The sequence below is a fragment of the Mus musculus genome, chromosome 18 (assembly GCF_000001635.26).
Source record: "Mus musculus strain C57BL/6J chromosome 18, GRCm38.p6 C57BL/6J".
Classification (NCBI taxonomy): Eukaryota; Metazoa; Chordata; class Mammalia; order Rodentia; family Muridae; genus Mus; species Mus musculus.
Window position 1 is genome coordinate 14,349,654 of NC_000084.6, and position 24,820 is coordinate 14,374,473.

Consider the following 24,820-nt stretch of genomic DNA (forward strand, 5'->3'; position numbering starts at 1 on the left):
ATGAAAGCAAACCAGAGTTGAGTCAGGCCAGCTTGGGAACTTAACAGTGTTATTCATAATACATCTATAAACCAAGTCCGTTGAAATGCTGAAGCTGACTCTTCAACAGAATGAATAAATAAATGTACCCCGTTGAATCAAAGAGTTTCTAGGGTGACTCATGACTCCCAACCCCAATGCCACCCTATTGACATCACATCACACTTGACCAAAATTAGGAACAATCTTCTTGACCTGATATTTAGAGTTGTTGGATTTTAAAGTTTTTCTTCTAAACTTCATGTGAATGTTTTGAGACACTGGGATTCAAACTTCACAATTCTGTGCAGTATTATTAACAAGCTGCCTGATGTCAATAATCTAATAAGGACTTCCATACTTCCTAGAAGCTCAAACTCTACCAGATAGATGGCCCACCGCCTTCCCATGAGCAAGTGCTGAAAGTGAATCAGGTCTAGGTAGAAGAGGCTGTGAGCCACATTAATCACTGGAGGGGATGGAATAACACCTTCCTTCTATGACTGGCCTGCATTGTATCTGTTGTTATTCTATTTACAAAAATATACAGCTCTATGAGTCTGGACTGTACCTGACAGAACCCTCTTTTAAGTGTATACTGTCATACTACATAGATTTAACCAACAAATACTTAGTACCAGTATGTTCCACCATCTACTGTGTTTCAGTACCTACTATGCTCCAGGTATATTATGAAGAAGAGAGAAGTGAGCAGCAAGGCTGTAAGAAGTATCAAGAAGCAAAATACATTCAAGGGCAAAAAACTTAAGAGTTCATGTCTGACATCATCCCTAACTGGCTGTAAATCCATGGGTAGACTAAGCTCTAATGTCCAGCTCTGCTATCTGTGTGACCTTGAGGCACCGTGGTCAGTCCTTACTCAGAAGGATAGGACATCCTCTATTTACACACACCATGGGATCCCTCAGAGAATCAGGCAGACCTCCATGCAGATTTCCCGGCTCTTGATCAAAATAGCTACTTGCTCTCTCCAACTCCTCTGCCCTGCAGTCTCCAGCCAGGGTCTCCTCCCTGAGCTCTGAGCACCGCACCATCTCTCGACTTTTCCCTCACCTAGTGCCTTTAGCCTGGAATTTGTGTCTAGAGCAAACATGAATGGATAAAACTGGCCTCTGTGCTTTCCTTCTCTGAGGAACCAGTCCTGGGTTAAGTGGAGTGTGATGTCTATCAGCAGTTGTTTTCTAGATTTTTATTTATTCATTTTTTATTTATAACTTTCTAATTCACATAGCAAAATGATTCTAGACTTCATACCACTTTACAGACAGAAGCAAATTCCCAAGATTGGAGATGTTGAAAACTACACTCTTAGTCTTCCACCGAAAGGACCAGAGACACAGCAGTGATGCAAAAATCATCTGGCTAGAGCGTCTCTAATTTATCAAATTATTGTCACAAGAATTAGCTACTTTGGCTGTGTCCATTGCAGAATGACATCCCAAACACTTCAGATTCACTGTGGTAATGCTTCATTTTCACTGTGCATTTGTTGGAATCTGGAGACAGTAAGAGGCTTGCCTCTGGGGCGGTCTGTTAAAGTATTCACCCAAAGATTTCACGGTGGGCAGAGGACCCTTCAGAATGTGTGGTGCCTTCCACCAGTGAGTTTAAAGAAGAAGCAATACTGCTATTTTTGCCTTGGCTTCTTGCTTGTGAGTGCATCTATCCTCCTCCTCCTCCTCCTCCACCTCCTCCTCCTCTTCCTGCTGCTGTCACTACTACTATCATCTTTCCCTGACATCAAAGCCCAGCTTCTTCAGCCTTTCAATGTGGTCTGAAGACTAGCAACTTTCTGGTATTTGAGCACCAGACTAAGACTGCTGGGGCATCCCACTTCACAGATTGGATAGTTTCCACTATCCAACCCTTCCTCCAGCTTCTACTGGGAAAGCAGAGAGACAGGAGCATAGGGAAATGAGTATGTGCACCTCTTCCTGCTCCTTTGGGAGCTCTCTCCACAAAAAGTACATATCTGATTCTCCCTCTGTGCTGTAAGCTGCAGGATGCGGCCCCCATCTAAAGCCAGTTGCATACCTCCTGTGGCCAAAAGAAGTAGGAAGTCCATTGTTGCTACAGCCACCCCTTGTCAAGGCACCCAGTGCTTGCTCAGCTGCCTCTTTATGACAGTCTGCCTGGGATCTTGGTCTTCCTCAGAGAGGGATTTAGGTAAAGGATGCAGTGGACTGGCTCCGCAAAGCTCTAGCTATTCTTACTTTGTGCCTAGAAAGCCTCTATATTCCTTTTCTATCCACTCCCATTGGCCATCCTCTCTGTGACATCAGGTCTGACTGCAGTCAGTGTTTTCCAGATGTGACAGATTTGAAAATATCAACGTATAGCAACTATGGCTATATTCACAGGATCTGTAAGTGATGAAGCTAGACAAAAATCTCAAGATGGGGGAGGTCACAAAAGGCCCACCCCTAGCTGAGGAGCTAACGACAGTTTGTGGCTGCTGGGAAGAGGGAAGTTGACTTTTATTCAGTTCAGAAATGTGGCCCTTGAGAAGCTGCCCATGTTCCAGCAGATGGGGCCATGTTCATGAAACTCAGTGGATCTTTTTAAAGCAGAGCACATGGAACTGAGATCCACAGTGGCACTGAGATGGAGAGTTCAAGGGCAGACAATAGAGACAGAGTTGATCAAAACCCATCATGCACACGTATGAAGCAATAAGGAAGTCCAGCCTGAAGTCCTCTTCCATGTGAGCTGCTTCACCTTCTTCAATACGCTGCTGATATCAGTAGTGTATCATTTATACAGTGATGTGCCCATCTACTCCTACATCTGTACTGTCAATGACTGATCCCTTTCAGATCAAACTTGACGTCCATTTAATGCCCCCAACACTGGCATGATGCCTCATCCCCTGCTACATTCCTAGCATTTTAAAGAAAAATGAATGAAGCACTCAATCTCCTCAGTGAGTAGTTATTAATTATGAACAGTGGTTGGCTCTTGCAATCATAATTGTTTTGATCATAGACTCTAGGAACTCTAACGCTTAAACAACACAATATATCACAATTAAATTTTTAACTGGCACTGATATTATTAGATTAGACTTTCTAGGCTCTAAAGGCAACATACTAATCTACTCATATCTTCAATGGTGACATTATGGCATGAGAAGTTAAGATTCCCGAGTTTCACTGCCTGTTCTCCCCCTGACATAATCTTTGTCTCTGATGACATCTCTTCAATGTTGCTTTGGTTCTATGTGTATGTAACGAAGCCACCACTTGTTCTTTAACTCGTTCCAAGTTCATTTTTACAAAGTCATGCATTTCATTATGACATGTAGTGGTTTTGATACTATTATTCTTTCTCTTATACCTTTAGGCTGTATTTTAATATATTTATTCTGGGAGAGAGGAAAGTGCACATGAGGAGGTCAGAGGTCAGTTCTCACCCTCAATCACATGGGTCTCAGGGATAGAACCTGAGTACTTGAGGTTGCTGGCAGGAGCCTCTACCTGCTGAGCCACTTCATCAGCCCTACCACCACCCTTTCCTAATACCCCTTATTTGTCTACCTTTCTACTTCCAAATCCCCAATATGCTTCCTTTTGCTTTTATAAGGTGTTAATTTTCTTGATACAGTCTCATATCCTTTATTAACTAACACTTTTTACACATAACCTGTATTTTTAGTACTGCACACTTAGTTATAATTTAGAGCACATGTGACCCTCTGAAACTTGCTTTAAAAAATCTCCTTCATTTAATGCTAAAATGTAAAGTCTTCGCCATTTTTTCTAGTACAAAAGATTTATTAAATACTGAAAGAACCAGAATCCATAAAATTACTTCTGTTCAATAGAGAACTAATCATTTGTATACTTTGATTAAATTAAGGAATAAAGATGAAAATTGGTATTATTAAATTTGGTGATATTTGAGAAATAATAATCACATTAAAATGTATCTGTTGAATGGTTATTTTAATAAGGAGGAAAGTGCAGTTGGGCACTGGAACAGAAGCACGCTGTTTTAAGCATATCTGGTAACTGGAGAATTACTCACTAGTGAGTGTCTGCTTCTATAGCTGATGAAGAATAAGAAGGAGTGTGAAGGGCAAAGGCTCTCCCCCCTCCCTCATCTACCGCTGAGATGACCAGTGGCCACTGTGAACCTTTCCTTCCTAAATGAAACTCCTCATTTATTCTAAGCAGCAGGAGTCTGAGATAGTCTGTTTAAAGGCACTTAGGGTCCTTCTTGGAGCTAGGCATGGCCCTACCTTTAAGTTTTGACCAAGAAATTAATATCAAAGATTGTTAGAGCATCTTAGAATTGTGACATACAGACAGACAGACAGACAGGCAGGCAGACAGACAGAAACCACTCGGGATGGAGCTTTGCCGTTTGCACTTTCCCTGTCTCCTGAATGTTGAGGAGATGGCTGGATATCAACACTGTTTTGGAATTCTGAGGACAGAAGCTTGTGCTAAGGGTGGGATCTGAAGAGGATGGGGAGATGGCTTCAGCAGTCAGGAGCACATTCTATGACCATTTCAGGAAACTACTCCCCTCTTCTTACCCTTGCACATGCCTGTATTTTCATGCATATACTCGCAGACATATGATTAAAAACTGAAAGTTAAATCTCTTCAAAGACGTTACTTCGAAGAACCTTGGGCCTGAGGTAATTTTATAGACTTACCATGTGACTTCCCAGGCATTCTCTAACATTCATTACTTTCTGCTTAGGAAAATCAACTCTTCATCTGCTTAAGCCATTGGGTCCAGGTTGTTGATGTTAGCTGCTGAATATAATTCCTTGCGGTAGAACACACCCTCTCTTAAGAAAGACAATGTAGCCACTGATGAAAAACAAAATAGAACAGCATTCGATGTTTTCATTGCTCCTACAGTTTTGATCCCATGTGTTAATGGTTTGGTCCTTGCCTGTGAGGACACAGTGATTGCTTTAAGGGGTGGAGACTAATAGGTGGGTTTAGGTCTCAGGAAGCATGCCCAATGGAATTCTGACCTCTTCCTACCCTGTTTAGTATCTTAGATGTGAGGCACAGCATGGCACAGATATAAATTAAAGGTGCAAAAGCAGGAGTCATAATCTGAAACCTCAAGACAAATCAACCTTCTTCTCTTCTTATGTTGACTCTGAGATGCTTGCTACATAAATGAAAAGCTCACTAACACACTTACCAATTGAACTGTAATGCTTAGGTTGTAAATGCTCAGCCATTCCTGAAAATTCTATACACGGACGAGTCCTTTATCCTTTCTTATAAGGACAAGCCTCTTATCTTCCTGGTAATAGTTGTCTAAATCAAACAGTCCTCCATTTTCTCTATAAGTTACCCAAACTGTTCTCCTCCAAGCAGAACAACAGATCCACTGTAGTCCTAAGCACCTGGGCCTTTGAGACTATGTGACCCGGGAAGAATGGAATTGGCTCCTGAGAATATTGCACCATGGCTTCTTTTCATTACAAATAGTTGCCCATAGGTCTGTTTCTCTCCATGGACTAAATCCCTTCAGAGCTAAGATGATTTAATTAATTCCAAGTAGTAGGAACTCTACATTAAAGTGTTGGGTTAATAAATGAATAAATAGAAAATAAACTATATCTGGGATCTAATGTTCTCACAGTATTAATCCCACTGGGCAAGAATGAGACCACTGCCACAATTTTTGAGCAAATTTCGAGGCAAGCTTTATCGAGTACTGGCCAGGTTGATGGATCCTGGCCAGGCCCATATCCAGGGTTCCTAGAGAATAGCTGCAAATTACATTACTCTGGTGCTTATAAAGATAAAACCCACGAGGTTATGTCCTTCCCACCTCCATCCAATTGGGGGCAAGCATGCATACTGATGTACTGCCTATAAACCTCCTGCCTACATGTGATCAAGCACACCTTGTGCTGTTGGAGCAACCAAACTTTTTTATAGAAGTGAAAACCAGTGGCTTAGTACCTTACAAGACAATAGCTCCCAGCATTAGAGGACGTTATCTGTCCTTGGGCAAATGTGGCTTACAGGTTAGAGGCATTTTTCTTTTATAGATCTTTTAAGCACAGTGCTTTAAACTTAAAACATAACTTCAGGCATCACAGCAGGCCCTACATATGCCTAAGCTTTCATACATGTGAACAGTTTGGGATACCATTTGCTGGCATCAAATATTATTAGAATCCAAGAGTAACCTGTTTTCTTCTGAAAAAAAAAGTAGGCAAATGGCATCAGAAAGGAGTGAAATCACTTTCCCTCCACATTTAGGGGAAAGATAATCCACATGGAAGAGATGGTACTGACTACACTATGACACAACCATCTATAGTTGCCTATGACATAAGGAAGCCACATCTCCATTTTGATACAAGAAGAATCATCTGCAGATGCAGAGGGAGGGAGAAGGGGCTTTCTGTCACAAGGTCAAAGGAAGATATGCCATCAGAGGAGAGACATGGCAGCATGACAGAGTAGGAACATCTGAGAAACCCTTTACACGCAGTGTCCATGTCCATGTAAAGCACAAGTGGCTCACATTACTAAGAGTAACTCTTAATCCAGTGTTCATTGTGGTTTGGGTCTAACATGTGAAATAAGCCAAAGCCTGGGAGGTGGATGGAGACACATGAGACCACCACCCACTAACTCACCATCCACTTCTGCACCCTCCTCGCGTATGTCTGGGATACAGACAGCACAGCCTGAAAACCTATCTGAACACTCCCCCATCTTCCTGTAGATGAGTCCAGTAGATAAGAAAGTATTCATTCCTTCACTCATTTCACTGACACAGAAACAGAAGATGACTAACTCCCACCAGAAAGTGTAGCATCCAAAATGGCTTCCCTTCCCTGCCATTTATTTGACCTCACTGCCATTCAAAATGAAGAAGAGGTCAACTCATTCTTTGAACATTTGCCTGCATATACCTTCATTTACAGAGTCATTTGTTAAATGGATTATACACAAAGCTTTAACATCTCCAGCAGCCCCCTCTCTTAGGCCTTTTGTTCATTTCCCAGAATGGCCTCTGGCCATGGGAAAGAAGCTGAGAGAACCCATTTCAATGCATTGTCTATTCTCCTTGATCATGCAACCTTGTTGGCAAAGCATAGGCTTTCAGTTTCCCAGATTTAGAGCCATCCTATCTGGACACCAGATGTTTTATTTGAAAATTGTTCCTAGAATATAAATGAAATGAAAACTAACCAGGTTGTTATAAATTCAAATTAGATAGCTATTTCTTTGAGAAACTCTAGTGAATGAACAAGCAGAGTACTTTTGCCTAATGAAAACAGGTAACACACTGGCTCATGGCTCTGGGTACTCCATAAATATTAAATACTAACAATAAACTCACCATAGACTTGACCTATAATACCTCTGAATTCTCCTAGCTTCTCATGGACACCAACTGCTACCCTGTCTAATGCCATAGCTTTTGTAGGGGAAAGACCTGTAAGTAGAGATTCTAATTATGAACTTAGTAAAAGACAGAAGTGTAGTGTGTGTAGTTTTGTCTACAGCGCTTTATGTTCCTGGCCGGTGGCACGCGAGCAAGTGCGCACCCACCCAGAAGCTATCTCAAATCTGCAAATAGAAAACACACACACACACACACACACACACACACACACACACACACACACCAATTATTGTCAAAATGCCTTTGCTAAGTTAATGACTAGGCACTCCTAAATCTTGCCCTGCTATCCCTGGCCCAGTCGGGGAAGTGGTCAGAGGCCACTTATCTGAAACTCAACATGACTGGTTGGCTTTATCTCCTCTGCTTCTCCTTTTCCTCTCTCTGCCAGCCCCTCCTGCAGCCTACCTGTGCAACTCTCAGTGTCCTGCCCATGCTCAATTACTGGCTACTTATTGATAGATAAAAATCCAGTTGGGGACAAGGACCTTCAGCATCAGTAAGCAGATTCCCAATCGGAGCATGAGAACCACCCTCTACAGAAACGCAATTCTTCTCAACTGTAGAAGTTTAAGGATTTATTTCTAGATAGCAATATAAATATAGTAACTTTTCCTACACTTAGTAATTTGAAGGGCATACTTAGAAGTTTTTAAAGGAAAGTCCAGCTGTAAGCACAGAACATTCTAGAAACTATTATTTCCTCATTATTTTGATTTTGGAACTCTGCATAAGCTTCCACAGGCTGGGTGACTAAAACAAAATGTTCCTCTCTCATCATTCTAGAGGTTGGTAGTAGGAATCCCGCAGAGTGGGATTCTTCTAACATCTTTTTCCTCGTGACCTGTACATGGACAATTTCTTCCTCTCTGTCTTCATATGGTCTCCCTCCATGTGCACCTGTGTCCTGGTCTCACATTCTTGTGATACTGGTAGCCTAGAGCATACTCCGTGTAACTTGTTTGAGCTTGTCTTTCTAAAGGACGTGTTTATGCAACCCATCCCTTTTAAATGAACTTCTGAAGATAAAAATTCAGCATAGAAATGTGGGAGAGACAGTTCACTACAAATCAGTGTAACCCAAAGAGGCATTGTTTGCACCTGTGGCCAATCCCTTACCTAATAGTTAAGCGTTTGGATTCTGATATGAAGCATCAGGCAGAAGAGACTTCAGGCAGGGAAAGAACAATATTGGAGCAGGACAAAATGTCTCCTCCTCCTCTGTTATTTAAAAATTTGGAGAGAAAAATGGTTTTGTGAAATCATTGTTTTACACCCCAAGTTGTAATGTAAAAATCACTATGTTCATCCCAGTGTCCTTATTATGGATGGGGAGAGAGACTCACATCAACGCTGCCCACGTTTAGTCTCAGTATTAGATGGCTTTCACTTGCAGATTTGTGAGCAAAACTAGGTGACTTTGCAGAACCTGTCCAGGAGTGTGCGCATTGCAGGTGCCCTCAAGACAATCCTCTGGAAGCAAGAAGCAAATATTACAATGTCTATATTAACACTAAGCAAGACATAAGTCACGTCAGATACTAAATATACACATAGACAGAGGCTGGGTGCTGTGTGGCACCAAAGGAAAAAGGGTTTTCTGAGAGCTACTTTCAAGCATTACCATGCATCACAATTTATGTCATGTGTCTGCTTAAATGAATTTATGATTTGTATCATACAGTGTGAACTAAATTACCCCTCACAAAATGGACAAATGGTCTGAAATGATTCTTTTGAAGAAAGTGCAGATTGGAGGCAGCATAAATAATACAAGGACGGTAAATGAGACCATTGCTGAGTGGGTTTTATTCCTAGTGTGTACTCACTAAGCCACACTGTATGAGGGAGAATCGGGGTGACCTAATTACATTCGACACACTAAATTACACTTCTCTTGTGCTTTTTTCTTCTTCAAGGATGGGAGGATTTCAGAGAATAAAAAAAATACCAACACATTTTAGAAATATTGAAAGTATCTCTCTCTTTTGTCATCTTTGTGATCCGGTATTCAGACAGTACTGGACATGTCTCATAATGTCCAGGAGAACATGGAAAGGCACAGCCATGGTGTGATGCTTCACTCAAACCACGCCTTGTGGATAGGAAAGTCAGGTGGCTGTCAGTTTTTAAAGTTTGATGACCACTGGTCACAGCATTCCGATGCAATGGTAAGGCGGTATCTTCTGCAGGAAACTACCATTTCTTCTCGTTTCCTGCAGCAAATTAGCAGATGTATGTATTAGGGTGCCTTGTTTCATATTGCTTTAAGTTTTCAATAAAGTTGCACAAATCACACTGACTTTGGGAAAGTCTTATGTGTATGAATCAGGATGCACATGTAATCCATGCATGTATCCAATACCAGGATACAGGGGCCAAGTAAATGAAAAACCATGGGACTCCACCCACCCCTGATTTGGCCTGATAAGGACGACCCTGCTTCTGGCCCAACAGTTGCTGAACTTCACTGCAATGGAGTCATCCTCCCCAGCCACCTGCATCCTCTACAGTTCTTTACATAGTCTGAATGCATACTGAAAGCATCCGTGTATCACGTGCATTGAAATGGTTATCATCTTCTTCCATCCTGTGATCTGAGCTACTGGTGGCAATGCTCAACTGTCTTCCTCACTAGAGCCCCAACATGGACCCTTGGTCTGGTGAACTCTGCAGTTTCCTTCTTCAGTTTTCTCTTCTTCGGAACTGTGTTGCATGTTTTACCTCCTTTCCATGTGCACATTTAAAATCAGCACAGGTCGAGGCATGGAAATGGCCATGAGTCTGCAGCCATCCTGGACTGTTGAGTGAAGCTTTGATTTTAATTAACTAATAATAGATATGTTAGTATTTCTTAGTTTCTGATCCCCTCCCCCAAATATAAAGCCATTTAATATATGGTTCAACTTGGGAATCACTGGCATTCACAGTTTTAAGTCTTTATGGGACAGCACTCCATTTATTTAGATCAACTACTCTAACAGCAGTAAATTATGGTATTTTTTCAGCATAAAACGTGTATTTTCATCTTCAAACTTTTCATTAAGTTTACCTTCATATATCTGATGTTTTGCCACCACTGAAAATTATTTCAGTTAAATAAATATCACTTGCTAATTATCTGTTGCTCCCAAATGGAAATGCAAATGAATAGATCTCCCACCTGTCTCCCACCTGCTAGTGAGGCCAAACTTACTGAAGCAAACCAGTAAGCCTCTTCCTGCACCCCAGTCTGGCTGCATTTGCTTTGGAACATCATAGCTCATTTACACATAATTATATCCTCTATAAGCAGTCCTAACATGCCATGGTTTTGTTTTTGTTTTGTTGTTATTGTTGTTTTCGGTTTTTCGAGACAGGGTTTCTCTATGTAGCCCTGGCTGTTCTGGAACTCACTCTATAGACCAGGCTGGCCTTGAACTCAGAAATCTGTCTGCCTCTGCCTCCCAAGTGCTGAAACTAAAGGCAAGTGCCACCACTGCCCAGCTCACTCCATGTTTTCATTCCTCACATGTGCAGATTTCTTTGTTCCTCTCCTGTCCTAATAAGAGTTTTTACTTAGGGCTGGACAGAGGCAGTCAGGAACAGCTTCCGAACCCTGCTCTCAGCCCACCCCCGCCCCCCGAAGCCATGTGCTGTGTTACTAGCATGATTTTCACTCTTGCAATTTTTAATTTTTAGACAATTTTTTATCAACCTAAGGACGTTCCTTTCTGTTGTGATTTGTCAAGTATTTTGTAGTGAATTGGTATTGAATTTGCAGTATTTCCTCCTTATATGTACTACTGTGGTAAGTTACATTCGTTTATTTTTATTACTATTAAAACCCTTATTCTTCTTGAATAGCTTTCTGGCCTTAATCTTTGTAACTATTTAATTTCGGTTAACTAATATTATGTTTTTAATTGGTTCCTTGAGAAGCTTATACACTGGATTTTGACCATACTCATTTCTCCTCCCCAGTTCCTCCACCCCTTCTCAAGCTCATTCAAATTTTTCTTTAATTGAAACTCAACAATTTCTATCATGTTTCTCAGAGTTTCTAACTCTAAGCCGTTCGTTCCACTTGCTTAGCTACCAGTGTTCTCATCAGTTGGAAATCGAGGTGAGATCGCTTCATAGAGAAAACTTAAGGAGCTTTTGCTTTGTTTTTATATCTATTGAAATGTCTCCATGAACCTCGTGTGATTTATTCCATAATGGAAGGAAAATCTATGATAAAAACATCTCATCTGTCTGGTAAAGTTTTGAGTTTCCACAAATAGGTTCTTTAAACACTTGAAGACATTTCGTTGTTTCTGCCTCATGTTTCAGGTTTTGTAGACTGTGTTGTTTGAAAAAAAGGGGGGGAGGGGTCCTTCTTCACTCCCTAAATACACTGATAAGGAATTGTTAATAAAATCTCATTTTCTTCTTAATGTTAGTTGGTTGGTTAATACTATTTCTTCTTTCCTTCTGGTGGCTATCACTTGTCTTTTCCTTAGTTGCTCTGAGAATCTGTCAATGTCATTAACTGATAGAGGCCAGCTCTGGGTTTGTCACTTTACTGAGTCACTCCTTTCTTCTCTCTCCCGGTGAATTCTCTTCTCGCCGTTACCCTCTCTTTCTCCTGTTCTTAGTATCTGTTTTGCTGCTCTGCTCTCTCCCTTCCTGAGCACAAGCCTGGTGTCTTTAATCATCACTACCTTTACATGGTTTACTGTGTGCATTTACCTCTATCAATTTCTCTGAGTGCTGTATTAGCCTTTTGCAGTTTCTGTTGATATGTTCTGATTTTTCAGCTCAAATTTTCTAATTCCTACTATTGTTTCTTCTCCACCCACTCAGGACAGTATAATTTAACTTCAAAAATCAGTGGAGTATTTTCTATCGACCTACCTAAAATTCATGTCTATCTTATTATACTGCAGACAGAAAGCATGCTTTGAACACTTTCAAACTTTTGATTTGCTGGGCTCGTCTGGTGACTCTCTTGAAAAGCACATGGGTGTAGTGGAATTTGCTTGCTGCGGTATTCTATGTGTGTGAATCATGTCAACTTGTGCATAGATTCTAATACTTAATGATAAAGACAGGTTTTCACTTCTCTTAATTCAAAGCTTGCCTTATTTTAAAACCACATTATCAGGCTCATGCAAAATAGAATTGCAATATTCTCTGATGGAACTATCCTTGATTGTTACAAAATGGCTCTCCTAACCTCTAAATACTAACCGATCTGATGTTAACACAGATTTACCAGTGTTACTGTCTTAAAATGTCCTAACAGAAGTAACTTAGGAAAAGCAGTTTGTTGTGGTATGACTCTAACAGACAGTCCATCATGATGAGGAAGTCAAAGAGCTGTCAATCAACTGAAGGACCTGTCACTCTGTGTCCTCAGTCAAGAAGTCGAGAGTGACAAGTCTCACCTAGCGGCCTCCTTTTGATACAGTCTAGAACCCAACACCAGGGACTGGTGCTGCTGGCTTCCAGGGTTGGTCTGCCCACCTTCTGTAACCTGGTCTAGACAACCCCTCCCAGCTGTCTCTGGAGGTGTGTCTCCTGGGTGACTCTAAAGCCTGTCAAGTTGATATTCAGCATGAACCATACAAGAAAGGTGTGCATTGTAAGGTACAAAGTGGAGCCTTTGACATCACTATATATTAAAATTTGCTTTCCAATATCACTATCTACTCTTGTTTTCTGTTGCTGTGATAAAATTCCTCACCCAAAGCAACTTAGGGAAGAAATAATGCCTTTGGCTTACAACTCCCGCCCCCCTCGCCCCAGACACACCCACAGGCTAACCTAACCTAGGTAATTCTTTGAGACTCCCTCTTAGCTAATTCTAGGTTGTGGTAAGTTGACATTTAAAATCAACCAGCACACCATTTAGTCTTACTGCTAGGATTTAGTCTACTGACACTAAATTTAATATGATTTAATCGGCCTTGCATATATCACCTTACATTTTTATCTATCTGACTTATCTAATTTATTCCTGGTTTTCATTTGGATTCAAACTGTATATTGAGTACTTCTATTGTGTGTACATATCAATTCCATACGTGCCTATTTCCACTCTTTCATCTATTCTTTTACTTGGATAATTTTCATTAACCTGTCTTTTCGAGTCCTGCTTTGCTATATGTCTAACCTACGCTAACATCTATCCATGAGGTAATTAAATTCACATATTCTAGAGTCTTATTTTTCAACTTTTGTTTACATTTTCGTTAGATTCCAGCAAATTTTCCTACAAATCTACACGTCTTTGTTTCCTTCTGTGTTGCTCAGCCTAATAGTTATAGTTGTAGATAAAGTAATCTCACTTAAGTATGTCAGACAATCTGTGAGTCTGTCTTCATGGTCTGATTTTAAAAAGAAGATTCATTTTTTATGTATGAGTGTTTTCTCTGCATGTGTGTACCATACATTCCATTTGTGTGTCTGATGCCCATGAAGTTCATATGTACAAGTCCTGTGACTGCAGCCACAGACAGTTGGGAGCTGCTGTATGGGTGCTGGGAATTAAACCCCAGGCCTCTGCAAGAGCAGACTTATGTAGGCTTCTCTCCAGCCCCCAAAGCCTGACTTTGCTTTGGAATTGGATTATGTAATCATGTTTTGTTTGTTTGTTTGTTTGTTTGTTTGTTTGTTGTTTTTGGTTTTGGTTTTTTGTTTTTTCGAGCAGTCTTTCTCTGTGTAGTCTCTGTAGACCAGGGTTGCCTCGAACTCAGAAATCGGCCTGTCTCTGCCTCCCAAGTGCTAGGATTAAAGGCATGCGCCACCACTGCCCAGTGTAATTATGATTTTTTAACCTCTGTCTGAATGACATACATGATGAGTCTTGGAGATTTTTACACATTCCCCCTGCTAGATACAGAACATTTTAGAGGTAGAGTAATATTTATCCAACTGGGACTTAACTGCAGCATGCATTTTGGTAGGACTTACTGCAGCTCTAATTTAACCCATTCCTAAAACTCAGGAGTTTTTTGGTTTGGTTTTTTTTTTGTTGTTGTTGTTTTGTTTTGTTTTGTTTTTTTTTTTTGGTTTTTTGAGACAGGGTTTCTCTGTGCAGCCCTGGCTGTCCTGGAACTCACTTTGTAGACCAGGCTGGCCTTGAACTCAGAAATCCACCTGCTTCTGCCTCCGAAGTGCTGGGATTAAAGGTGTGTGCCACCACTGCCCAGCTAAAACTCAGGAGTTTTAAACTGAGAAAATGAGTTTCTCTGATAGATCACCAAGCCTGTGGGAAATCCGTGTGCTCTTAGGCTCACCAAAAATACTTTCAGAATTTAGCAAGTGCCTTGATAGGAAACAACCAAAAGCATTTGAAGCCCCAAGTATTTAATTTTTGCCATTCTAACCTTATATAATAACAACATTTCTATTGTATTTTTTTAAAATTCTGGCAGGAATTTTCTGCTTAAGCCAACCAGCTTTGGCCTAGAACTGACAAAAATCCTTCAGAAAAAAAAAAAAAAAAAAAGACAATAAAAGTGGCCAACTCATTACCATGGGTTCTCTCTTTCCCCAGAGCTTTAGTCCTACTGCTGCTCATTCCTCTGTGTGTGTGTGTGTGTGTGTGTGTGTGTGTGTGTGTGTGTGTGTGTGTACATCATCTGTGTGTGTCTGTATGTATACCTGTGCATGTGTCTGTTTGTCTGTCTGTCTGTGTTTGTGTGTGTACCTGTGCATGTGTCTGTCTAAATGTCTATGCATGTGTGTGTGTGTGTGTGTGTATGTGTGTGTGTGTGTGTGTGTGTGTGTGTGTGTGTGTGTGTGTGTGCCTGTTATCTGCCAGTGTATGTGTGTCTGTATGCTTTCTGGTTGTTTTCCACACGAACAGAGATTTGACCCAGCTTCCTTCCACCCTCCAGTATAAATCCTCAGTCTCCTTTTGTGTGGCAAACCACCATGAGAAACCTTTTATTTTGCTTAAAAAAGGGTTTGAATCACTAAGTTCCAACTAAAGAGCTTACTTTCTTTGTTTTGGGTTGTTTTATGAGGAGGAATTATGTTAGGACCAATATTCATTTTTAAAATCCTCTTTGTTGAAAAGCCAATGGCAACAAAGAATAACAAAATCAAATGGCCTTTCTGAAGCTTGAAGTCTAGCCAGATATAGGAAAACTACGAAAGGTAACTAGTCACACAAGCATAAAGCATGCTGGCAAGAGCTCCTAGAACATGGTGACACGTGCAATGTTCTCTTTTCACTGTCAAACAGAAGCCAGTCCCATCAACTGAATGTCCAATGAAGTGGCTGCAAACACCACAGGCTCCTTAAACACACCACACACACAATTGGCCAACTTCTTCTACAATAAGTTATTCACGAAAGCTGCTTTTTCATTATATATTAACTCTGATCTGAATTGCATTGGGATATGAAAATTACATAAAGTAAAATACTTATCCATATGAATATATATCTCTGAGGAGGTTATTTTGAAATTAGTATTTATCATATCTTTAATTGGAGAATAATACTTTCCTTCAAGTGTTTAAAGATGTGCAATGAATTTTAGAATAATGTATCCAATTTTCCCAACATAAATAATTCCTGCCAGTCCATTTTATTTTCATGTGTAATCAATAATAATAAAATATTAATAGCAATATTATAATGCATAAAGACAGTTAACTGCATACCAATCCTTGTAACACCCAGTGCCTGCTGCGTAACGCCCCTGGGGTGGGTAGGCGAGCACTCGGGCACCACATTGTGTATATAGAGGTCAGAGGACAACTGGAAGGAGTCGGGTCTCTCTGCTCACCCTGAGGGTTCCAACGGTGGTACAGGGGTTATCAGGCTGGCAGGCACGTGCCTTTACCTGCCGAGCCATCTTGAGAGCCCTGTGTGTTCATACTCTTGACCCAATTTGTAGAGGAGGAAACTGCACGCAGGCGTTATCTGCTCATACCTGGGTCTGCTTCATTCCAAAGCCCTGGCCCACCACAGTTCGTTGTCTCTGAGGATCAATGAAAGCTGAAGCATTGATTTGCGTTTGATAGATGCCCTATGTCTTAGTCCTTTTCAAAGTGCATTACTTAGATAGACAGGGTAAAGAGATAAAAGTGCAAGTCAGATTTATCAATTCTATCATTTGTCAAAAGCTCAAATCCATCTTGACCGGGTAGAAGGGGTTGGAGTTAAAAATGTGTTTCTGGCATTCTCCTCAGACTGCAGATTTCTGTGTTGTCTCTGACTTTAATTATTTCCACCCTTGTTCTTTTTCCAAAGATTGCCTTTCTGTCTCCTTTGCTGTGTCTGACAGCCTGATCCGATCCTAGATTCTAGTGAACGTAGGGAACGTTTAGTGACTGACCACTCCTTGGGGAAAGATACAGCTCACTGTGTAATGACACTGGTCTAACCTTGTCTCCCTACTCCCTTCCTCTATGCCCTCAGTCAGTATCGCATCCCTGTGGCTGCTGATGCTACCACAGCTGGTATTATTATTGTCAGTGTATCTTAATTAATCCTCTAACTTTTCACCATTTAGTCAGACATGTCTACCTTCCTATTATTCCCCCCACCATATGCCTCTTTCTTGTTAATCTTAATAAAGATATCAAAGACTCCAAACTCACCATAAATTAATTCCACCTCCTCTGGGATACTTGAAAGTTTTAGGGCTCTATAAAGGCATCTGCTATAAATTTGATTTGTGTTTCTATTCTGTAGCTTCTGTATAATTTTGAATCAAAACAATAAGAATAAAACTATATCTTAAGGAATATTCCCTATGCCCATGTTATTTGCATGGCATTCAATTTTAATTTTCCTAGTATTATTATCAGTTCATTATTCAAAGCAACTCTTTCCTTAGAATGAATTGACTTACACTTGAAAATAGCATCATGGACACTTCCTTAAACTCTTTGAATCACAGCCCAGCATTTGGAAGAACATTTCTGAACATAACCCTTTGAGCATGGCCAGACCACACAGTGGCAAGTTGGGTTGAGGTAGCCAGGCAACAATTTCAAAATCATCCATCTCTTCCCTCAGTCACATGGTCAAGTGGTAAAGTGAATATGAAAAATGCAGACAGAGATTCTCAGAACCTCTGGAGGGGGTGTCTTCCTATTAGCATTTCAAAAATGTCTCCAGTTCCCCAATCTAAATACATAATCTGTGAATAACATTATGGGTTTTCAGCTGGCAGTGAAGTGTGATATATTGTTAATGCTTTTCTGTGAATGTTAGAATGAATATCTATCGAGAGCTCTATTGTCTCTGATGGATTTCATATAACACAGTCCAAAGAGCACCTCAGTCTCCTACTTAACTAGAGCCCTTACTGTTCTGCAGATCATTCCAATTGTTATTACATCAAAGTAATAAAAGCCATTACTAAGGTCAACTCATAGCTGTATAGTTTGCAGTTTTAGAAATTTTTTCCCATGAATCTGACTTGGATTCTGAATATAAGCTAGCTCCCTCCCTCCCTTCCTCCCTCCCTCCCTCCCTCCCTCCTTTCTTTCTTTCTTTCTTTCTTTCTTTCTTTCTTTCTTTCTTTCTTTCTTTCTTTCTTTCTTTCTTCCTTCCTTTCCTGAGGATGATGGGAATAAGTTAACTTTCTGTGGTTACCCTGAATGGGAAGACAGCCCTGACAACATTTAAACACTGTGCCAGAATGCCAAGCATCTCAGGTTGCAATTAACATTCTCACTCTACCTGCTGCCTCATCTTCCCGCAGTCGAAGGAGCCCAGGCTATACTGAAGGATTGTGTTTATAAAGTGATTAAGAAATTTCCTCCCGTCACTCACATTTGTGTGATGTCTCTGGGCCATTTCTGATGTTGCTACTATAGCAATAGCATATTTAGTGCTTGTCACAGACAGGAGCCTTTTGAAATTGTGAGGGAGGAGTTGCGATTTATAATGCGCTACGAATTGCTCTCAATGCTAGAATACAAATTCAAATATGATAGTTGATACCAATCTGCAATGTATTTTGGAGTAATCCCAATTGCTTAGGAAAATCCCTTGATGGTTTGGGGATACATTTTGTCTACCAAACAGTCATTCTAACTGCATTGAGAATTCAGACACAATTTTTAAAATGCAGAAGGGATTTCAGGGTAAATTATATTTTTGAAGCCCCGAGTGTTCAAAATAGAAGCATCTTTGCTTGAAGCACCAAGACCCTGCAAAACCGTACAGATAGGGTGGCTCTCAGACAAATTCCATTCCTGGAAAATCCAACAGGGAACTTCGACTGAGCACAACTTAAAATGTTCTGTACATGTTAGGCATTTCCATGAAGATAAAACAGTGAGTGTCTCATCACATCTTTTCACGATGTTTTTATTGAGTGAGAAAAAACATCTAGTATGTATTCTCTCTCTCTTTCTCTCTCTCTCACACACACACACACACACACATACACACACACACACACACACACACACACACACACACACATAGCAGCTGTTTCTACAGTAGCTAAAGAATGTTAGAGTAGAAACAAGTGTGTTTTATGGGCCATGGAGCCAACAGAATTATCACGTTTTGATCACTTGTTCAGAATCTAATACATCCATAATGCATGCCTTGGTTAGAATATGAGAGTAAATTCATCATAAAGAAATCTCAAGTTCAAGTGCCTGTATCTAACTTGAGGGAAAAAACATAGAGGGACACAGCTAGCTACACTAATCAGTGCACTGCCCCCAGCAGTGAGGAGAGATGTTTTCAACATGCTTGCCCGGAGCCCTTGTTATCTGAACAAGATGACCAGAAAGAAGCTTGGTGGTGGGCAGCAAAGAAGCAGTGTGGAGTTTTATTTTAATCGCTATGAATACAATTCTTGGCTAGTGGAAGGCCCAGGAGAATTGACCTTGGTCCCTGCATCAGGGATAGGCTAAGACCGGATGGTTTTTTTCTTCTTTGTGTTAAAGTCATGCAGGTGGACAGTAGAGCTGCCTTACGGTGGTGAGTTTGCTACAGTGGCCGCAACAAGCTACCACAGAGTGATTAGCTCAAATAACAGGAATTGGTTTCCTTACAATTCTTGAAACTGTAAATCCCCAGTTAGAGATCAGCAGGGTTATTTTCCTCTGAGGCCTCTCCTTAGCGGGGCAGCTGGCCATCAGAGCTGTCTTCTCATGGCCCATCTCTGAATTTGACTGTGTTCTAATCACATCTTATCCTGTGAATGCCAGTTGCACTGAATCGGGGTCCCCCTGCACGGGCAGTGTAGCTCAGTGGTGGAGTGCTTGCCTAGGTTGTATAAGACCCTGGGCTTTGATTGGCAGCACCATACAAAAGTACGTGAAAACCAACAATGTTTCCCATGAGTGAGTGCTATTCTATGATCTCTTCTTAATTACTGTAAGGACTTGAACACTAAATGTCTTTATATTCTGAAGTTCTAGAATAAGGCCTGAAATGTATGGATGCAGGAGAAGGCATCACCGCCCATGACCAGCAAGGAGTGGATATCAGTTATGTTGGATCTTTGCGGGATTTCCTGATGCATTTGAAATCTTGGCTGAAAGCATTTTGTCACAGCGGCTCTTCCCTGTCTGACAGGATAAAAACATGTTGTTAATAAAACCCAGTATAACCCTTATGCGTGTTACTCTGAAATGCACCTGTTAGTCTTACCTGTTCAGTTTTCAGCTTTCTTGAGTTGGCACCTATACAGAGTTGTGTTGTGACTGATGCTTGGGCAGATGCTAGGATGGGTCCATGGGCCTGTGATGAGGCCAGGACTGGGAGCTCCTAAACTCCTGGACATTCGGGTGCTGCTGAGTCACAAGGAGTTGAGAGCAGAGTCTGGGGCCTGTGTGCTGAGGACAGTGTCTAGCCTGGGGCAGGTGGTATGGGAGCTCCGGCTTAGCTTAGCTTACCTTAGTTTAGCTTGGCTTGGCTGCGGTTATGGCTGGGAGGGCAGAGAGGTCTTCTACTGGAGATTTAGGCAGTGGCTCTGTAGGCAAAGTCTGCTCCATGCTCCCCTTGGTGATTCTCAATGAAAGAGACAGTCCTTGGTTCCAAACTGTTTATTGGTTCTTCATTGTGGAAAATGAATGCACACCACACCAACTTCTCAGGGTAGACTAGAGTTTAAATACCCTTTGCAGGGAGAAATGTCCTGGAAGGAGAGCTTATTGGCTAAACCCTCAGGGCCTCTAGGCACCTCATTAGCATGGAGAACTCTGTTCTGAGCCTACGTGACCACAGGTCACATTTCCTTATATGGGATGAATAGCACGTGTTCCAGGCCAGGAACTTGGCAGGGAGTAAGCAGGTGCCTACTGTCTCAGGTGTGTACCCACCAAGTATTTGGGGACTCCGACCCACTCTACCCACCAAGCTTCCTGGCATGGTTTACCATCCCACAACCTATTACTCCTGCTTCAAGCAATTAGAAAGAATATATGGAAAAGAAAACTCAGCAGTAATAATCGTAATAGTAATGATAATAAATAGACTAGAAAGATGTTCTTTTCAACATCAAGTCAGACATTCAAGCTCGGCAAACAATGAGGGGAAGAGTGTGCAGCCATCACTGGCTCACAGGCTCTGTGCTGGGTGCAATGCTTGCTCCTTCCCCACAATGGAGAATGAACATGTTCCATTACAGACAGCAATCTGCAGCTTACTGCTTGGAGCCTAAGCTGGAGTATCCCTCCACGGCTCCCAAATGGCTTTGGAGGCTGAAGAAAGCGTCCAAGGATTCTAGTGAGGTATGAGAAGAGACGGTTCCTCCGTGTGACAAAGGAGCTATTTGCCCTGTGTCATCAGACACCATCTGACTATAAGGTACTTGTCATAACTGGGGTGGGGTGCTGTAAGGAAAAGCACACAAGAAGAGAGCCAGGGGGAAACCTGCTCCTCGCACATGAGCACATAAACGCAAACCGTAAAACACAAACGCTAAGAAGAGAGCCATCAAAATACACAAGGTAATTAATTGAGCTTATTTCTAATAAAATCAATGTCATAACATTATGAGCAAATGCTTTAAAATTTGGTTAAAATGTCCAAGAAGAACAGCACCCAGAAAATAAATGTGAACTAAGCAAGGCCCTTTAAAAAAATCAATAGAAATCTTTGAAATTAATGTAATTTTGTATATACATATGCATATGAGAAAATCGGGAAATTAATAGGATACATTCTAGCCCAGATTAGAGAAACCTAAGCAACCTGTGCAGCTCTGGCACGCATCTGATGAGCAGGCCAGCTGCAGGACTGAGCACACAACGCTCGGGCCATTTAGAACCAAAGATACCAGAGATTCAATCGCATGCTCAGTCTGAAAATCAATGTCTAAAGCTGCACAAAGTGACAGGTGGCATGAAAAACCATGGTAGTTATGCTGATGCAGATATATCTTCAACTCTCAGCACCAACCAAGACATGTTCATTCTCCAGTCTTCTACACAGTCAGACAGCTTGTTGGGAGAGAAAGAAAGAAAAAGGACACATAGAAAACTGTGGGTGTGCTGCTCCGCTAATTAAAACAGTGACTGGAGAATGTATTTCATTAGGAAAGAAACAGAAGCCAACCTGCAGCTTTCACAATTCACCATATCCCATGATCTTGTCCACAGAGAACATATTCGCCTGTTGATCCTGGGGTGATTACTTAAAGGCAAAGTAGGCAGAAGCAAGATATAATTTTCTGGCTTCCAAGTTCAAAGACCTGAACTATTCTCCTGGGCCACATCTTCTCTGCCCTCTACCAGCTCCCTTCCAGGTAGGACTCTTGCTCTAGGGGATCTTCAGAAGGCAGGGTCTGAGCCCAAGCTCACATGGGATGCAAGCTTGAAATAAAACGTTGCTAGCTAAAGCCACCGCTTCTCAACTTGTCTATTACTGCAGGATCATGGCTGTGAAGAACAATTATGCAAAACTGGAAAGACTATAGAAATTGATAAAATATACTGAGAAATTTAATTAAAAATCAATTAGAAAATACAAATTTTAATGAACATCTAAATCTCTAGGCAACAATAACATGGGATGTGTTCCTGGGAGAATTAAAGCATGGTCTAGAAAGTAGAGAAATGCTGGATAATCTCAAGCTCTGTTCAAAAGTCTTGATACTGCATATGTTTAAAGTTTATGATACCCATATGAAAGCAACATTAAAGCAATCTATTGAAGACTTTCCCAATTCACGTAAAATCAGGAGGGAAATGGAAGAGAAGGAATAAAAGAAGGGAGTAAAGGGAGGAGAGGTGGAAGGAGGGAAGAAGGGAGGGGGGAAGGAGTACTAATAGGCCCAAATATAAAAAATTGCAGTAAAATGGAAGAAACAAACTGCATATGAGATCAATCAGTTTGATCAAACCAAACCTGATATGATATTTCTGATTTAAACTTTTTGATGTTGTAAAAGATTTTAAAAGAAAAACATCAATAAAAAAGCTAAGGATGACAGAAATACACACACACGTTGCACACATAGAGAGATAGAGGACACTAGAGCAAACTAATTGAGTCCAATTGTAGTCTCAAAACTGAACAAACTGCCATATTGGGAGAATCTTTAAGGAGTTAACAAGTAGGTTGAAATGAGGCTTTGAGAATGTAACCCAATTCAACATGACTGGATCTTTATAAAAGTAGGAAGTTGGGATAAATACGCACAGACTGAGACACAGAGAAGATAGTCACTTGCAACTCAGGGAAAGACTTAGGAGATGGGACCCTGTGTATTCTAGCTTCTAAATTCCAAAATGGTGAAAATATGAATGGCTATGGTATAAGCCGCCCACTCTGTTGAGCCTTATAATGGAAGTCTGAGCAAGCCAAAATATTAACAAAAAGAAAGTTGTGGCACTAGTAATGTCAGATAAAACAGAATTAAAGCCCAACAGCATTAAAGTCATGGGTGGGGGCATCAAATGGAAAAGGTCCACTATAACTAAGACATAAATCTAGTCCTTATTGAACCCTCTACATTCAAGTCCCAGTCTTCCTACCAAATCTCTCTTATAGGTATTGCCAAAAATAGCTGACTTCCAAACTTCAGCCTGTGTACCTGTGGGCAGCATTTGGCACAGCTGGAGATGTCCTCCTTGTTGAATCCTTTCTACTTTCTTACTGGTTGTAGCACCCTTCACTCTCTCTCTCTAGTCTCTGATTGCATCATCACCCCCATCCAAAATGCTGGGCAGCTGGAAGACTCAGGCTTCAGATGCCTTCTCTTCTCAATCTCAGAAAGGTGTTGCAGCAGTGAAGCTGGAGGCTCAGGCAGGGGAGAGATGCACAGAAGTAATCTGTGATACAAGACAGAGCACATGGGCACTTGGGTTGTGGAGGGAAAATTTTGTAATGGGTACAGTGACAAAAGGCATCTATGGATCTATGAATCATTTTTGGACCTTTTTGGTTGGTTGGTTGGTTTTGTCTCTGTCTTAGTCAGTGTATATTGAGGTGAGGAGACACAACAACACAGCATGGAAAGCATTTAGTTGGGGCTGGCTTACAGTCTCAGGTGTTTAGTCATCATCAGCATGGGGGCGGGGGAAGCATGGCAGCATGCAGGCAGACATGGTGCTGGAGAGGAGCTGAGAGTTCTACTTCTGGGTCTGCAGACAGCAGGAAGAAAGAGTGACACTGAGACAGGCTTGAGCTTTTGAAATCTCAAAGCCCATCCCCAGAGACACAATTCCTCAACAAGATCATACTCCTAATAGTGCCACTCCCTGGTGCCCAAACATTCAAATCTCTAGCCCTAGACCATTCTTATTCAAACCACCATAGTCTTGTTGGATTTTTTGTTGTTGTTTGTTTTTTGCTTGTTGTTGTTGTTGTTGTTGTTGTTAGTCCTAGTTGTCCTGGAATTTGCTATGTAGGCCAGGCTGGGTTTGAATTCACAGATATCTACCTGCCTCTGCCTCCCAAAGGTTGGGATTAAAAGCATATGCTACCATGGCCAGTTTTATGCAGTATTGGGGATAAAATCCAGGTGATCAGGCATGTTAGGAGAGCACCCTATTTACTGAGTTATTTCACTGTGCCCTTATTTCTGGAAATTTCCATTTCATGTGTTTGAACCAGAGTTGACTATGGATGAGTAAAATCACTTAAAGTGAAGTCACAGGTGAGGGGCCAAGGCACATTTGAAGCCTCTCACTGATTATTGTTGCTACAAACCACCACCACTTTTATGGCATAAAGTACTTTAGCCAGCTCTCTCAGGTCCTCTGATCTCCTCCTGCCTCGTTACAGTTAGGTCTCCCTATGCCCAGAAGAGATATTCTTCCAAAATAGAAGTCATCTCTTTTCATCTTGGCCTTGCCATTTCCAAAGACCTTTACTGTGTATTCTCTCAATACTGTATGTTCCCCCTTGGAGCCTTTTTCTTAGTACACCATTGGGATGTCTTCTCCAAACACACTCACACACATGCATACACAC